Source organism: Schistocerca cancellata, chromosome 1 (assembly GCF_023864275.1).
Source record: "Schistocerca cancellata isolate TAMUIC-IGC-003103 chromosome 1, iqSchCanc2.1, whole genome shotgun sequence".
Taxonomy (NCBI): domain Eukaryota; kingdom Metazoa; phylum Arthropoda; class Insecta; order Orthoptera; family Acrididae; genus Schistocerca; species Schistocerca cancellata.
In genome coordinates this window covers 442528092-442546194 of record NC_064626.1, presented here as the reverse complement: position 1 = coordinate 442546194, position 18103 = coordinate 442528092, and positions in this window count along the sequence as shown.

Sequence of the window (18103 nt, the reverse complement as noted above, 5' to 3'; positions counted from 1 at the left end):
TGGAGAAGGAAAACCATAGGAGAGGAGAAGGAGATAATAAGGAAAAACAGAGGAGAGGTAAATTTCTCTTCCTCTGCCTGTTCTTTGCAGATACCTGTATAACTCGTTTCTTCAATACACCTCTAATCTGCGCTTCACTGTACCCATTTTGCCAAAAAAACGTCTTTACGGTGTACAGCTCACCTGGGAGGACACGTTTGTCGCAAATGGCACGTGCCTGTGACTCAGAGTTATTAAAAGGATGTATCACTGCGCCGGATGATGACAGTACGGAGGTGCAGATCTGTATGGGTCTTCTTTATGTAGGCTGCATTGTGCAAGCAACGTCTGCTTTTCATTTTATTGGAATATCTAAAAAAGGGAATTCATCCATTCTTCTGTAGCCCCATCGTGGGCTGGTCCAGGAACTCATTCAGGGCTTCTTTGTGGTGTTTCCGCACAACGATGGTGTCATCCACGTGACGGAGAAAGCGTTTAGCTGAGTGCAGTGGAGTGTTTCAAGACGCCTTGGTGATCGAAATTATTATAACTTCTGACAATTTGCAACTGTGTCTGTTACAACAAAAACCGCTCAAGTGACAGTAGGACTCGCTCTCGGAGAGATTATTACAAACTTAAATTCTGTATATTGATATTTCATCTACAAGTTTTGGTGAGTGGTTTTGCTTGCTTCACAATATGTGAAATACGAGTAAATAGCCGTATATTTTCATTGCATTTACTTAGAATCTCAGATTCTTTTACGTCGCCAAAGGGCCGTACACCTTATTATTTGACATACACTTCAACTCGATACGGACAGGCAGACGGACAACAAAGTAATCTGATAGGATTCTGTTTTTACCGACTGACGTACGGAACACTAAGTTATTTTAAAAATGCACAGCTGTGGCATTTCCGATGGCAATATGTCATCAGTTCTCTCTCTTGGTCTTATCAACGTGAATTGCATACCGTGGAAGGAGCCTTCGTGATTTTTCGTAGAGACATTAAACTTTTCTTTTCTCTAAACAGTGCTGCAGAAAGAAAAAATCACAACACCAAGAAAGAGTTGTGCGACATAAACGAAAGATAATGTCTATTCAAATTTGACACCAGTCACATATGTCCGCGGTAGTAGTACCACAATGAAGTTGCAAATGAAGTTAGCGTTCAATTCACGCTGTAACGGCCGTGAGCGTTGTTCATCTTTGGCTGTGGGGAGTTGATGTTAGTCACGAATGCCTTCAACACGACAAAGAAGCCATCATCAGGACTTATGTCTAGACGAGGACGTGTAATAGGACTACGAGAAACTGCCAGAAAGTCTTCACATTAATGTAACCTCTGTACGTGATTGCTGGCAGCGGAGGTGAGGAGAATGTACTGTCGCAACATGACCGGAATCCAGACCGCCACGTCGCAGTACCGAGAGGTAAAAGCATCATGCCCGGCGTACGTTCTGGCGCATCTGTCCTTGAAGTAACCAATTTGCAACAGTTGTTCTTTGACTTGGTACTCACTGCTGCTCGGCAGCAATCTGAGCAGCACTGGGCACCAAAGTAACACAACCAACTGTTACAAATTGGTTACTTCAGGGACAGTTGTCTGTAGCCTGAATTCTACTGACCCCAAACCACCGCTGTTTGCGACTTCAGTCGTGTCAAGCGAGAGCTCAACTGGAGGGCTGGGTGGAGGTCTGTTGTGTTGTCTGATGAAAGCTGGTTCTCCCTCTGTGCCAGTGACGGCCGTGTGTTGTTCAGAAGGAAGCCAGTTGCAGGGTCTGTAACCGAACTGTGTGTCTGCTAAACACTTTGACCCACTCCTGGTCTGGGGTGCGATTTCGCATGACAGCAGGAGCACTCTCCTGGTTATCTCACGTACACTGAGGACAAATTTGTACGTCACTCTGGTGAATCGACATGTTATGCTGCCATTCACGGAAAGCAATCGAGGAGCTATTTTCCAACAGGATAACGCTCGTTCACAAACCGCTGTTGTAACCCAACATTTTCTACAGAGTGTCGACATATTGCCTTAGCCTGTCTGATCGCCAGACCAGTCTCCAATCAAGCACATATGCTACATAATCGGACAACAACTTCAGTGACATTCACATCCAGCATTAAACGTCCGTTTATTGTCCGACCAAGTGCAAAAGACTTGGATCACCACCCCACAAACTGACATCCGGCACCTGTACAACACAATGCGTGGACGTTTACATGCTCGCATTGGGAATTCTAGAGGTTACATCGGATATCATCATTTCGCATTTGCAGTGGGTCGTTTCTCGCTTACATTAACCTGTGATCTACCAACGTTAATCGCTTAAATTTGTTGCCTGACGAATGTACTCCAGAAATTTCATTACATTAACTGTATTTTGGTGTTTAGATTTTTTTGTCAGTGTATTTAAGAATGGCGTCATGAAACCACTAAAAGCTGCTGTTAAATTTGCTCATTTATGGATAATCAGTCCCTGTGGGGAGGTATAGGATAGTGAAAACTCTGAAGTACGACAGATGCTGAAACTGATAATCATACACTTGTCGCCAAGAAACCTTTTTTTTAACCTGGTGTAAGGCAGTCTCAAAGATGGTTACTTGGCCGAAATTGGTTTTTCATATAGAAGATATACATTATAGCAGTTTTTGGTGGTTTCGTGATGCTGCTGGTTGAAGAAAGTTTTTAAGCTGTGCTGGAATAATGCTGAGTAGATTTTGTCTGACAAGCAGTGGCATAACTAGATATGGTAGCCGTAAAACATCCTTAGTTACGACCTCGTCGCATTATCTTTGCGTTACAATTATTTCAGATATAAGGGAAAATTTTATTGAACAATGTGACGGAACTGCTTTGAGCTCATCTCTGTTGTGTAATGCATTGCTGCGTTAATAACTGAAGTTGTTATGGAGTAATTCGAACAAACCTCTTAATTAATGAGGAACTACAATCACCTTCAGGCTCCACTATCGGTGTACCACGCTTGTTGTTTAGTCACACAACAGGAAAGAGCTACATCAATTCCGCTATTTTCTGAACAACAAAAAATGGCTCTGAGCACTATGGGACTTAACTTCTTTGGTCGTCAGTCCCCTGGAACTTAGAATTACTCAAACCTAACTAGCCTAAGGACATCACACACATCCATGTCCGAGTCGGGATTCGAACCTGTGACCGTAGCGGTTGCATGGCTCCAGACTGCAGCGCCTAGAACTGCTCGGCCACTCCGGCCGGCTCTGAACAACATTCACCGAATATCAGCTTCACCATGGATGTGAAGAGTGAGGTCGGCCTCCCGATTTTAGATTTGTTGATCTATTTTTGCCAGCGGACTTTCACATTTGTTTAATATGATTTTTATTATTTTTCTCTCGTAGCATTTTTAATTATAAAAATAAACGGCAGCTAAATTTGATAATGGTCATGGACCGAAACTAGTAGCGAATTCTGCAAAATAAAGGACAGCTGAAGATTTCATCATGAATATTAACAATTATTTGGTGTAGCATTCTCTCCATCTTCAGGAGCTGTACTCGTATATAATGAAATAATAAACAACGAGTTGCATAAAAGATGTTTGAAATGAAATGTTGTGTGGCTAGGGCCTCCAGTCAGGTAGACCGGTCGCCTGGTGCAAGTCTTTTTAGTTCACGCCACTTCGGCGACTTGTGTGTCGATGGGGATGAGATGATGATGAAGACAACACAACACCTAATCCCTGAGTGGAGAAAATCTCCAACCTAGTCGGGAATCGAACCCGGGCGCCCTAGCATGGCATTCCGTCGTGCTGACCACTCAGCTATCGATGCGGACTCGTAACGAAATAATAAAAAAATGTTTAAATTATTTACCGGTTCATGTACAAGTAGCAGTTAAGACACTTGATTCCAAACAATGAGATTTTCCTCTGTTACAACTTTCTACCAAAAAGTTCACGTCTCTTACCAAACCTAATCATACCAAAACATCGTCTCCCACTACCAAATTATAGGCCACCCCCCATGAAGACACTGACGTTGCAAGCTCCTCGCCAATGACTTCCCTGAAATCGTTCAACGTTATAGCCTCTCATACAGACACTGGCATATAGAGGTTACTCACCGGGTCGGGACCAGACGACCGTCTGCAGCCACCTCCACGCTCTTTCCTGCAGCTAGTTTAGCGGCCGAGCTTCTTAAAAGCCTCCTTGTTGCATCAGACCGGCCTGGCGGTGTGTAGTCTGTACGTAGCTGGCCGCAACAATGCATGCCAGATCCCTAGGGATCGTCCGGCACCTCGCCAACAATGCCTTACGTTACAGCTCGGGTCTGTCCGCAATGCAGCTGCCAGAAAGGTTTCTGTTCCCTTCCATGGCAAGAAGCACCAGCCTAACCTCGATCCATACAAACTTACACGCAAGGAAATCCAGAGTCTGTCACCACCAGTTAGTATAAGATACAGAAAGAAGAAGCTATTAACCAGTTGCTGATCCAATATATTCGCTCTTGCAATTGTTGTCCTATGACTAACAAATCAATAAAAACGTACTGCATGCATCCACAGAAACTGTAATCGTATATAATGAAATAATAAGCAATTAGTTGCTTTAAAGAAATTTAATTTCTTTACTGGTTTCGGACTTCAGAAGGGCGTAACTATCGAAATATTTACGAGTGTCAACAGTAAGATTGCATTTTGCGGTATGCGCCTTATTGTTAACAGTGAAGCTTTTAAGAAGCTCGGGAGCTAAACTCTCGAGAGAAAAGAGAATGGGGGTGGCTGTTGAGGGTCGTGTGGCCTCGGAACTGGTGCAATGACCTCTATATGCCAGTGTCTCTATGAGAGATTATAGCGTTGAATGACTGCAATGGAGTCATGGGCGCAGAGCTTGCGACGTTAGTGTCTTCGGCGTGGGTTGCCTTAATTTTGGTAGTAGGAGACGATGTTCTGGTATGATTGGGTTTGGTAGGAGACGTGCACGTTTTGCAAGAAAGTAGTATCCGACGGAAATCTCCGCAATGTTTGGAATCAAATGCCTAATACCAATACTGGTACGTCAACCGGGGTGGCGCGGAAATATCGAAAAGAAGAACGTTCAACATTTTAGAACGTTCAGCTTACTAGCATAAGCAACCGTGTGCGGTTATTTTTAGGTTTCATCTCCTATTTAGCTCGTCTCTTGTTCTATCCATTTCATTTTTTGATATACGGTGTTCCACGGTTGGGAATATATGAGCTATTTAGCCCTGACCTATGTATAAACTTTCTCGTATTCGTATGCGCATGCGCATTCTAGTAACTTCCCTCGTCTTGCGCATGTGCATAGATAGCGGGTCAGGCTTGTAAGTGAGCGAACGTTTGTAGCTGCAGTTTATGGCAGCTCATGGCCCATCGAACATAGGCCGGTGTGAGGTGTAGCGTACACCATTAAGTTAAGTAGTGGTTCTGACTTTGTACATATGTACCATTCGTGTTTTCCTTTTCTTTTTCGTTTATAAATGTATAGCTATGGTGTTCTTTTAATCATTGACAAAGGACTTCTTAGGCAATTGTGCGTTTTATTGTTGTTCTGAAGAAGGTGTAGTTATCTACGCGGGTTTTTAGTTTTTTAATATATCGAAAAGAGGGAAGAAGCCAAAGATTTTTAGGACAGTAGTAGTCAGGAGACAGGGTAATGTGACGTGACTGCGAAGTCTGCGTGTGGCGGAGATGCGGTGGCGAATACTGGAGGTGGCGCAAGCTGTACTCTGTGCAGTAGTCACACGTGTCGTCACAGAAAGACTAGTAGTTTGATTTCTTTGGGAACACTGAAGTTTGTACATTGTGTACGTAAATGACAGCGAGTGTGAAAGCCAGTGGTGTTGTGCCCGATTTTGCACGAGCAAGGTAACATAGAATCCGAGGGCGCGACCACGAGTTTTTATTAGATAGCACCCATGTAAATTCGTGGTGTAAGTGAGTACATTGCAGTTGAGTACGTGTCACCGGCGGCACTTCAGCGGCCGAGACGGAGCGGTTTCAGCGGCGCACCAGCAGCAGCACCTTGCGGCAAAGTGACGGAGCTCTGTGCCAGTTTCTGCATGTGGGAAAATCCTGCACACCAGTGAGCAGGTGACTATTTCAGCTCTGGAACTACGCTGTGACAGAAGGCGTGAACCATTGATCACTCATCCAAACGGCAGTTAGGTAACGGTTGTATGACACACTCGGCCATTTTATGACTCGGCAGTTCAAGTAAACCAACTCCATATACAGCCACACGCAGTTAAAGTCCGTTTTGAATGTGTTGCTTGTTGTTAGGAATTACACGTTGGTCTGCTTATTTTTTTTTTAATAATGATTGTGTGATATGAACGTGCTAGTTAAGCTCAGCAGACTGTTCTACATTCATAATTAGAGTAAACCAGCATGAGGGGATCCAGTTACTTATATTTTGGAATACTTTGCTGTGATATAACTAAATCAATGGAAATTCCCCTTACAGCAAATCGGCTGTGTGATGCATTTCTGGCTAATATTCTGGAGACTTTCAAATTGGTAAGATTTGTTCGCATGATGGAGTCATTTGGGTAATTACAATATACACTGGATGACATGTTAAATCACTGAATTAAACAATCACGAGAATTTGAGATGAAAGAGGGGGTAATGTTTTCTCAGTTTACAGTATGGTTAGTGGTCATACGAACAGCCTAATTTAATGTTATGTAGCGTTATCCATAACACTTCCCACGAAATAGATCAGGATTCGTTTAGTACATAAAAGAGTAACTTACTGAGTCATTAGGCATATTTAAAAAAAACATTGACAGTATAAGGACAGTATATAGTTCAGAATTTTACCATTCATAGTGGATCTTGGGAGAAGTAATTACTACTAGAATAAAAGTGCCGCGCGGGGTTAGCCGAGGGGTCTCAGGCGCAGCAGTCATGGACTGTGTGGCTGGTCCCGGCGAAGGTTCGAGTCCTCCCTCGGGCATGGGTGTGTGTGTTTGTCCTTAGGATAATTTAGGTTAAGTAGTGTGTAAGCTTAGGGACTGATGACCTCAGCAGTTAAGTCCCATAAGACTTTACTCACATTTGAACATTTTTTTAGAATCCAAGTAAGAGGCAAAACAAATAATCATTAACACCATCATTATCTCTATCTGTTATCTTGGAAACTCAAATTCATATCTTTGGAGTAAAACAGTAACACACACTAATATTGTTTTCCAGCACTGCTTACAAAGAACACTGCTCCTTCGAACCTGACTATAGTCTAGTCCACAAAGTTTATAGAAAGCCTTACAACCAAACTGGTATCTTGCCTCACCTTCGTACGACCATCCAGCACACAAGCAAGCCGCTCTGAACATGTCCCGGAGATAATTACTTTTCACTACCGATATTTCTGTTACCATGCAAAAGGCAGACCTAAACTCCTACGATCAAGCTAGGGGCGCACCCAATGCCAAAATTTGCGCATCACTGAATATCGCCCACGGGAATCTCTCTGCCCAGAGAAACTCGAAATGACAGACCAAAGATAAACACGAATTTCCATCCTCGCTACATGGCGGGACTTGTAAAATTGCTCAAACATAGCCAGTTAAAAAAAAAAAAAGAAGAAAATCATATAATTATCCAGAAGTGGACGGAATGTCCCACAGATAATTACTTTTCACTACCGATATTTGTTATTTTTTTCATATCTTTGCACTAATATGCAATAAAAGTGGCTGAAATTGATATAAAAGGAGTCGAGGCAGCCAGGCAATTGGCGGATGCGTTTAAACTTTAATGGTCGTATCACATCCAAAAACTTGCAACATTGTGGCTGTCTCTAAACAAGTCTGTGTCAACTGGTGGCAAAGGACGGAAAGTAAGGGATTCTACCTGCCCAAGGAGGAAGAAAATACGAGGGATGACACTGTACTAGACTGGAGGGGTAGAGCTAAATGTTAGAGCGTAACTAGGGATGCCGTACAACACAGATCACAGGAACCTAAGGCCTCTGAACATTTTTGGGACGAGAGCCCTTTTAGTCGAGAGGACTCTGTTTTGAAGCTCGAACAGCAGAATAAGTTACGTGAACTCTTTTCCCCCTATTATGTAAACAACCTGTCTTTTTATAATCAAAACATGGTTTGATATCTTCGTGTTATCACCACTAGGTATTTTAATTTTCGCCTAATTCCTTGGAATTATTTGGAAAATATTGTTCTTTCTCGGTAGTTGTTCATGTTTGACGCTCCGCCGTGGCTGGTTGTGTACTTCCGTGATAGCGGGTAGCCACGAAGTTGGAATCCTGTAGCTGTCACTTCCGCTGTACTGACCTGTACTGAATAAAAGTACGCTATGATGATACGCAAAGGTGTAGAAACAAATCTGGGATACAAAAAGTCCCGTTCGTAGAACAAGCGGAACTGAATTTCCACAAAAATACAAAGATATTCTTATGAAACGTCCGAAAATTTCAAAATTGTACATTGTTACTTCGTTCTAATAATGCCATATTTCTGCAACTGTCGGCTTAATATAAACGATTTACTGTCATAATTAAATGTGAGTTATTAGGTATTATGATGTTTCTCTTGAAACTTCTTCATCGATCCACGTCTCACCCTGCTGGGATGTTCTTCAGGATTCCACTGACGTCCGTAGATGGCCTCCGCTTACTTAACAAAAGGCTGTATTCCCACGTTCTTTGGAGATGTGAAGATTGCAAAAATCTTCAGGCTCCTATTGTACTGCCGTCGTCGTGGGATAAATACTAAAATCAGACATGGACGAGAGCGGCAGTCCAAACTATTATTGTCTCTGTGGCGCCTTGGTTGCTTCCTAGTAGTTGTTTATGTTCCAAGCTCGCTGTGGCTGGACTTTCTTTCTGTAAATATTGTTTTCACTGTCTAGTTAACGTTTGTTCGTAAAATCCATATCCTGGTCGCATTATTCTTGGTGCTCCGCTACAGCTGATTTTACATTTTGTCTCAAACGTGTGTGGCGTGTGTTCTCTTTAACGCGTTAATAAACTGCCTTTCCAGTTTCGTCAATGTATACCGTATTTCGCTCCATGTAGTCACACAGTAAGGAAGCGGTTAGGCACGTACGCTGTAGGTCGGCAGAATTTTATCTTGCTCTGGCTGAAAAATGTAGTCCTTACACCATTCTTAAGAAAAATTACGCCGGTGCAGTCGGTTACTATAGTCACAGATGATAAGTTTGCAGAATGTGCGCTAGGTTCTTCGCTCTCCTTGCCCGGGTTATTATTATTACCGGTTCGTTTGAAGGCCCCATTTATGGAAAGGTTATAGTACTCGATGACCATTAACGTATCTCTCAGGAATTCTATCTCTTAACACAAGCTATGTTTCAGCAATTTTACAAGTCCAGCCATTAGCGAGGATGGAAATTCGCGTTTATGTTTGGTCTATCATTTCGAATATCTCTGGGCAGAGAGATTTCCGTGGGCGATATCCAGCGATGTGCAAATTTTGGCATCGGGCTGTGCCCCTCGCTTGATCGTAGGAGTTTAGGCCTGCCTTTTGCATGGTAGTTCCAGGAGGACAGAGGCGGAGTCGTCACTCTTGATGTTGGCTGCGTGGGGTCAACATCCAGCCAGGATAAGTGCTACTTCGCCCTGACAGTAAGCATGAATCGAGGTTGGAAAAATTTGGATTCGGTAAGGCGTCGGTTGATTTTAGTGGTATTTAGGTGGTATTTCAGTTGATTAGTAACGCATTATTAACTTTTGGTGATCCGTGAGTGAATTGTACCCTAGTTTCTAGATGTGTCTTTGTGTGCTCATTTCCAGGAGGTTCTGTGGATTTGTAGAGTGTTTCTGCTACGATAGGGCTCACAGAGTCCTTCGCACTCACGGCTTTTCGTCCAAATCATGTCTGTATCTTACCTTAGACATACCTGCTTGTTCTTTTCGTCTGGTATTAGATTTATTTTCATTGTGATAACGGTGCACATGTGTGATATGGAGTTCTTCAAAGTTTCAATTCAACTCATGTGTCAGTCAGCGCTATTCCCTTCAGTAATCATCGTTCAAGTAACTTCAAATTCAATCATGGTTTCTTTCTGGTGTGGGCAATTATGATGCTGAAGAGTTGCTCTCTGTAAGTTCTGTCGTCGCCTTCTTGCCTTTAAAGTGGATTAGCTTTGCAGTGGTTAACTTGCTGTGGTTCTGTTGGTGATCTATTTTATGAGTTCCCGTGGATTTCTTTGTGCATCCGAAGCATGTGGAGCAAGCTACAATCTCGCACACGATTGCAAGTGGAGATCTGGCCTTTCTCATGCAACCATTACGGGAACTGCTGTAGATATTGTGGAAATTACTTACACGAATTAGCAAGCGATTCAATGTATAATTTCATTTTTGTTACGACCTGACTACTGCGTCTTCGATGAGCGAAGCTACTGCTCGTCACAGTGCAGTTAGTATGCCATTAACTCCTTTCTCATTTCTGTCCAGAAATCACAGCTTGGTCGATGCCATTATTTCTGTACTATGAACGAAAGCAGACGCTAGACTGAACCACTTCGGCAACGTTTCTGTTCGTTCCCTTTTATTCTGGAGCCCTCTCAGAAGCGTGTCAGAATCTGTTTCATGTAACATAAATAGTTTTCCGTGTATTGTTATTATATCGGAATATAAATTTCCTTTAGGTACAGTTTCTATTTTTGTAAACATTAAAAATAAGTAGGGCGTTAATTGGACCTTTTATTTCTCTTATCAAATATATAAACTTACCTTTTCTTTAATCCGTTACACAAATCTGAGCTTTAAATTGCGCACATGAATGAAATGGCAGCGTTCTACAGCTTGGCGGTGTACTGGTATGAAACACTAAAAATGACAAATTCAGTCATCTCACGCGACGTTTCTTTCCACCTTTCAGCCTTGTGTTATGTCACCCTCATGGCAGACGCTTATCATGTGGTCCTTATACTGCATATCTGATCTGTCAAGTTTTCCCAAAACTCGTCCTTAGAATATCTCCGGCAATTCTTTTTCTCTGTTTTAATGTGAAAACGACTTTAGAGTCCAAGCCGAATGTGAGGAGGCAATCGTGTCCAAATTAACGACAGTTTGTCAAAGTAACGTCAAATTTCATTATTTCAGATAAAAAGAGGCATGGCGCCGTCGTCTTGACTCGTTTCAAAGAAAGGAAATGTACCAGAGCAGCTCGAAATTCGTGGCCGCCACAAGTCGTTGACTTTTAAGTTAAAAATTCTATTTATACCATCTGGAACGTATCACACACACTTAACACTATTTTCAAATAACCCAATCGCTGGTTTCGAGGGAACTACAGTGTGTTACAGTTCAGTTTCGGTTATAAACATGTATCCAACAGTCTTAAACAGCGACCCAATCGCTGGTTTCGAGGGAACTACAGTGTGTTACAGTTCAGTTTCGGTTATAAACATGTATCCAACAGTCTTAAACAGCGACAAGGCTGTGAACTGAAAAAAAAAAAAGTGTTTCAAAACTGGGTAGATTTTCATGAATGACACGACATGTGAGGGAAAAGAGAAAAGAAAATATGGAAAAACGACATAAATTCACAGCACGGATAGAATACCGAAGCCCCGCACCGCCTTCGGTATTGGATTTCTCCCATTCTCGGAACATTCAGGCAGCACTGATGAAACTTGGAAAGCATTTCATTTAACGTTAGCAATTAAAACACCCTTATTGTGAGTGTTGGATCTGTTTCGAGGTGCCAAATAAAAATAGAGCAATTAACAAAATCAAACTAAAATTGTAAGCTGATTCGTGCGCAGTCGAAATAATTATTTTATGGAATTCAGGTTACAGCCTATAATTTTCATTTCATCTTTTCGACAGCCCAATTGTTACCTGGAACCATAGGAACAGGTAACAAGGTTCACCGCAAGCGATTTCTAATTGTAGTCTTTCTTAGCTGTGTCCTAAAAATTTCTGCAAGTAATCCGAGATCTCTACTGAAGTTGCGACTGCCCGTAGTGGTTATCTTCGTCCTCGCCATTGGACATTAGAAACAAAAATAACTGAAAGCACCTACTGGTGCTGTCTCCGTATACGAATCTCTTCTGACGAGTCCCACGACAGAGTCACACGGTTAATTTTGCAGCACAAAAGCGTAGAAGGCATCTCTAAAACACTACAGCTCTCCAGCTTTTACCTGCTGCTGTCACAGTGAGTATTAAGGCCTGCTTCGTATGACCTGTTAGGGGGAGCGATGTATAGAGCGAATCACCGCAACGAATTAGCAGGTCTCATCGAGGTAGGTAGAAAATGGATGCTATTAGCACAGCATTGGTTGTAAAATTTTATGACTGTTGAGGCCAATGTGTCGTACGCCATAAAAACCAGGAATCAGTATTCTTCTCCGTTGTGCCATTAATTAGTTTTACGGCTACGACCCAATCATCAGATAACCACTGGCCCGTTTCCTGCTTACGATATCATACTTTTTCCTTACTTATGGAATTCTAAACAAAAATCCGGTTTACAATTTCAACTTGAAGAAACAGTTCTTTGTTTTTTTCATTCTTATACAGCGATCTTCTTAGCGAAATAGTATAGGTGAGCTCAAAGAATTGTGAATGAATGACCTAAAAATTAGCAGGTCGTATATACGTATTAGCATCACTAAAGCAATTTCGTCCTTTTTAAGTCGCTTTATTTGTAAGGAACTAATACATTTAGTGTTTTGCTTATTTTTGTCTCCTTCACATAACCAGGATTCAAAGATGTTTCTCATTTATACGAATTACATTTATTTTCTAGTGCTGATTTTAACGGATATTCACTGCCAGTCCTTAGCAGTTTTGACAATCTAAGTTTATTCTCTTTCTGTCAGTGAGTGTTGAACGGTTACCTTCTCCATTGTTACCCTTTTTGTGTCTCGTCCAATCTATGTTCGAGCGTGCTGGTTACGTCTGTGCCAAGGCATCTCGTATACACGCTGCTTACCAGCTTGGTTCAATGCTCGGAAGGATTCATTGAAAGGGGGCCGGCCCGAAGTTACTATTTGATTGATTAGGTGATTATCATTTTACGATTTCGCAACGAAGTATGCACGTAACAAAGTACCACGCTCTATATTCTCTACCCTTGTTAATTTTCATTCTGGCCAGATTATCATGACTTCAGTTTGGTACTAACTATGTTCTCTACACAGGAAGGGGGTGTTATGATCAGTCACTGAATCCCTGAAATTAAATTCATATGACATTTTTATTAGTTACTCAGAAACTTTACAAATGTTACAACCATTTTTTTACTCACTACTTAAGCGACCTCGTAACTGCAGTTAACAAAGCAAAGACAAATAAATTCTATCTTATCTAGCACTGAAGGTGCCTATACAATCAGAAATCTGGTCTCGTTTATAATATTGTACACGGGGAAAGGGGAGGGATCTACGTTGCCACATCTGTATTCCGTTTGCTTGGACAGTGATCGAAATTCGCACCCCACGTTGTTACTCGGATAGCATCGCTATGAATTAATGAACAGCGCTTCAGTTCCTCAATGGTCACTCACCCCATTATTTCTCAGCTCCGTTCCCTTAGTCAAAAATAGAGGAAAGATTCTTGGCGGAAAAACGGGGAGAACAAAGCAGATACAAACATCTCTCGTATACACAAAAACCAAATTTCTTTAAAAATAAAAACTCCTATAAAATTTGGCACATGCAAATTAACAATTTACGGCACACGCAAGCATCCTCACCTTACCTATTTTCAAGACCAAACTGGTAGCTCGCTGGCGGTGCAATTCGACACCACGTGGGTTATCGACACGAACTTCTAATTTTTTTGTACTCACCCCGCTGTTCATTCCAGTTTTCAATCTATACAATTAATCATACGCACAAACTATTATTTACCAGTCACTTAGGACGTAGAGCATCGTCTAGATTGCTGCTTGCAAATAGGGGTAGTCATGAATCAAAAGATCCGAGCACAAAATTTATGAATTTGCCCAAAACATTACGTCACCCTTAAATCCTTAAGAAATTCACACAAAGCACACGTATCTCCTAGCAGGTTTCACATAGAATCATCGTCCAAATTTCTCATCAGCAGTCACGACCTCTTGTTAAGCTAACTAGGTGGGGTGAGGCCCCATGTTACTTTAGCAAGACCAGTCAAAAATTTAAAATTGTAGAACGCTACTGCTAAAAGTGGAACTATATGATTTTTGATACTTTCGCTGCTCTTGTGTGCTGATGGTATTAACTGATTTCATTACTACAAATGAATAACATGATCCCCCATGTTCACATCTGGAAAAAAGAAACCCTAACTGAAAATTTAAATTTTACTGGCAAAATTTCTCAAAAAAAAAAAAAAAGAATGGTCGTAATGACATGCTAACAACTAAGATCCTGAAAACGAGCACATCAATAACAATACAATAAATTATACCTCATCCCACAAAGAATTTGGCGGCAAAGACGGAAATCGCCGCCGATTTCGTCCGCTCAGTTCAACAGCTTCCCCCAGAGTGTCCCTGTCATGGCGGCCCTCACCGGTCGTTCTTCTCCACCCTGGAGTGGAGGGGAACCTGTTACCAACACCGATCTACTCCTGGCAAATAGGGTCATCATCGCTACCATTACAATAAATTTATGTTTGCCCCAACCAACCTACAGAGTGACCACATCTCTGCCTTACCACTACCAGCAGATGTACTCTTAATATAAACTCAAATTTAATTAACCAGCGGCAACGTAGAGCGATTAGGGAAAGGAAGTGCATCTATGTAATTATGAATTAAATAAACATGTAGTCCATTTCTTCGCTGGAGTTATTATACTTCTTATATTTGGAAAAATGATGAAAGTATCTCAAACATCTGCAGTATTCAGTATAATGCTACGGAACAAGCTAATTATAATGATCTGGAACAAGCTGTTCCCTGTTTCGCACAAAATGTATAATTTTTATTGCAAACGACGAACTATTGTTTTAATAAGTGGCCAGTGTCATTATTTTGAAACTGGGAACATGATCGTAGACTTCCAATGATGAAAGCGCAGTTGGCAGTTGTATCGGTATACATGCGACAGCATGCGTACCTAGTATGTTCCAAAACGCCGCGCATAAAATTTTGATATTCCAATGCTCAAAAATGTTTCAAATGGCTCTGAGCACTATGGAACTTAACTTCTGAGATCATCAGTCTCCTAGAACTAAGAACTACTTTAACCTAACTAACCTAAGGACATCACAGACATCCATGTCCGAGGCAGGATTCTAGCCTGCGACCGTAGCGGTCGCGCTGTTCCACACTGCAGCGCCTAGAACCGCTAGGCCACCCCGGCCGGCTCCAATGCTCATTCCTCCGGTTCCACTGGTGATAAAAAATAGGACGAATTGTTTTTGATAGCCCTTTGGCTACGGTCCATTAGTACGTTCAACAGTGGGAATGTATTAGCATCACTATTCTACTGTACGGGGTCAAAGTATAAATATTACACACTTCCTCCTGCTTAGGAAAACGGAGAAAATCGTGTGGTTCTATATGCATCTGATGTGGTCTACGGTAGGCCTCATGGGACTTACGGAGGCACCATTAGTTGAAGGGCGATTCCTCGGCAAACGCACAAAAATTATTTTGTACTATATCTTTGCCGCCACCAGTGGACCAAAACCAAGCCGAGGATTCAAAGACAGCTATGCACAGCAAATGGCTCAAACTTTTGCGATATGTTCCTAAGATCCCGATCTCGCACAAATTCAAAGTTTTCTTGCTTTCGTCATCCGTTTCCAAGATGCAGAGTGTCAAAGTTACCCTACTTCTACTCGTAAAATCCGCTGCGAGACGAAATCTAAATGATAAATAACACCAGCAAATTGCTCAAACTTTAAGTTACATTCCGTAGGAATTTATCTAGAAGAGCTATCACCCCGTTTTCAAAAATCTTAATGCGTTATCTAAAATCCTAAAACTTGTTTCTTGGATGTCAAATGTCGGCCATGGATTCCGAGACAGCTATCGACAGCAAATGGCTCTAATTTGTACGATGTATTCCTAATATCATCTCAAACAACAGTGGTAATGTTCTTCATACTCATCCATTTCGGAGATTCAGTGGTTTGAAGTTACCCTACTTTTACACGTAATGTCCCATCTAAGGCCAAAACATCGTTTATAAAGTGACATAGCACGGAGAAATATGATGTATAGTATCTCTGATATTTGGGAACCCCATATCTCGACGCATGCAAAATTTTTTAGCACGTACAGAGTGTTATGAAGTGTAAAATTAGTTTCGCCTTATTTCAGTTTCACGTAAGTAAACTATCTAAATTTTATTGAGCAATACATTTCTTTAAACACGGGTTGCCAGGCCTGCTGCAGCAGTGCAGAGAAAGGAGCCAGCAAAAAGTGATCCTATCAGAGCACAAAAACTGCGAATAAGTTCCTGTTTATTTATAAAGACTGACTGGTGTACCAGCTGCATAGCGCTATCTTCCTCAGCAACTTTTGGCATGCATACATTTCCGCGCTTTTTTATACTGAGAAGAATACAATGTTTGTGGCAAACAGATGGAAAAATAGTAAATGCTGAAAGGTACTAGACAATGGTTGTGTTGTAGAAAGAGCGAAGGAGGCAATTGGAGTGCAAGAGAAAGACACGGACACAGTGTCAGCGGAGCATAGTTGACAGTGGCAGAACAGTGCTACGAAAAGGGTGAAGAACACAGTTCCAAGGCGGAGGAATAAACACAAGGGGAAATGGTAATGGCTAGTGATAATGAGAGACAGATTATATGACAATGATAACGAGAAAGAGATATAGTGGCAGCGAGAAGAGACAGCAGCAGTAGGGAAGAAGGGAGAAAGTAATGACCTATTATCAGCCAGACAGAACAAGAAGGAAAAAATGACAGTTTGTGGTACGGTCCTATGGGACCAAACTGCTGAGGTCATCGCTCCCCATGCTTACACACTACTTCATCTAACTGGAACTAACTTACGCTAAGGACAACACACACACCCATATCCCGAAGGAGGGCTCGAACCACCGACGGGGGGAGCGGCGCGAACCGTGGAAAGGCGCCCTAATCCGCGAGGTTACCTGCGCGGCAACAGAGGAGACTGAAGTAGTAGTAGTAGACACAACGAAGAGGCTATGGCTCTGACACAGGAGACTATGACAGAGAGACAGATAATGACAATGAGTTGATCAGAATGAACAGAAAGGGCAGCTGGGAGTAGAGTTGCAACGATGGGCTAGTGGATATGAGCGCGTTGAAGTTGAAACTTGTGAAACGTCGAGGTGAGTTACATATTAAAAAAAAAAAAAAAATAAAACGCGAATATGTTCGCATGCCAATAGCCGTGGGAAAGTTTTAAAAGTTGCTGAGCTTCGAATTTTTCTGTGCTCGGAGAGGAGCATTCTGCTGCTGTTGTAAGCTATAGTCTGGGCATGTACATCCCATACCGTTACAGGCAAAAACTGGTTTTCGATCAAATGTGTTTTTCAGTTTAGTTGTTTTCATTGCATGGGTATCCCAAAAAGACGTTTCATATGTGATACAGAAGGAAGCTAGCCATTCAAACTACAACACTGGAGAAGGCTGCAAAACAGTAGGTCTACAAACTGTGCGTAGACGGTGTAGTAGGACAAGTACATGATTAACTTTGTATGTAATCTGGGAGTATATGGAGTGCGAAATCCACAACACAGAGCTGCCAGATCTGGTTGCACATTGAGCTGAACTGAGCTTAGATAACTCATGTGGCTATGTCTTTGCATACCGCTTCAATTTTACACAAGAGGAGTAGTGGCTGGCGATATCATATTTACACTACTAACCATTAAAATTGCTACACCACGAAGATGACGTGCTACAGACACGAAATTTAACCGACAGGAAGAAGATGCTGTGATATGCAAATGAGTAGCTTTTCAGAGCATTCACACAAGGTTGGCGCCGGTGGTGACACCTACAACTTCCTGACATGAGGAAAGTTTCCAACCAATTTCTCATACACAAACAGGAGTTGACCAGCGTTGCCTGGTGAAACGTTGTTGTGAAGCCTCGTGTAAGGAGGAGAAATGCGTACCATCACGTTTCCGACTTTGAAAAAGGTCGGATTGTAGCCTATCGCGATTGCGGTTTATCGTATCGCAACATTCCT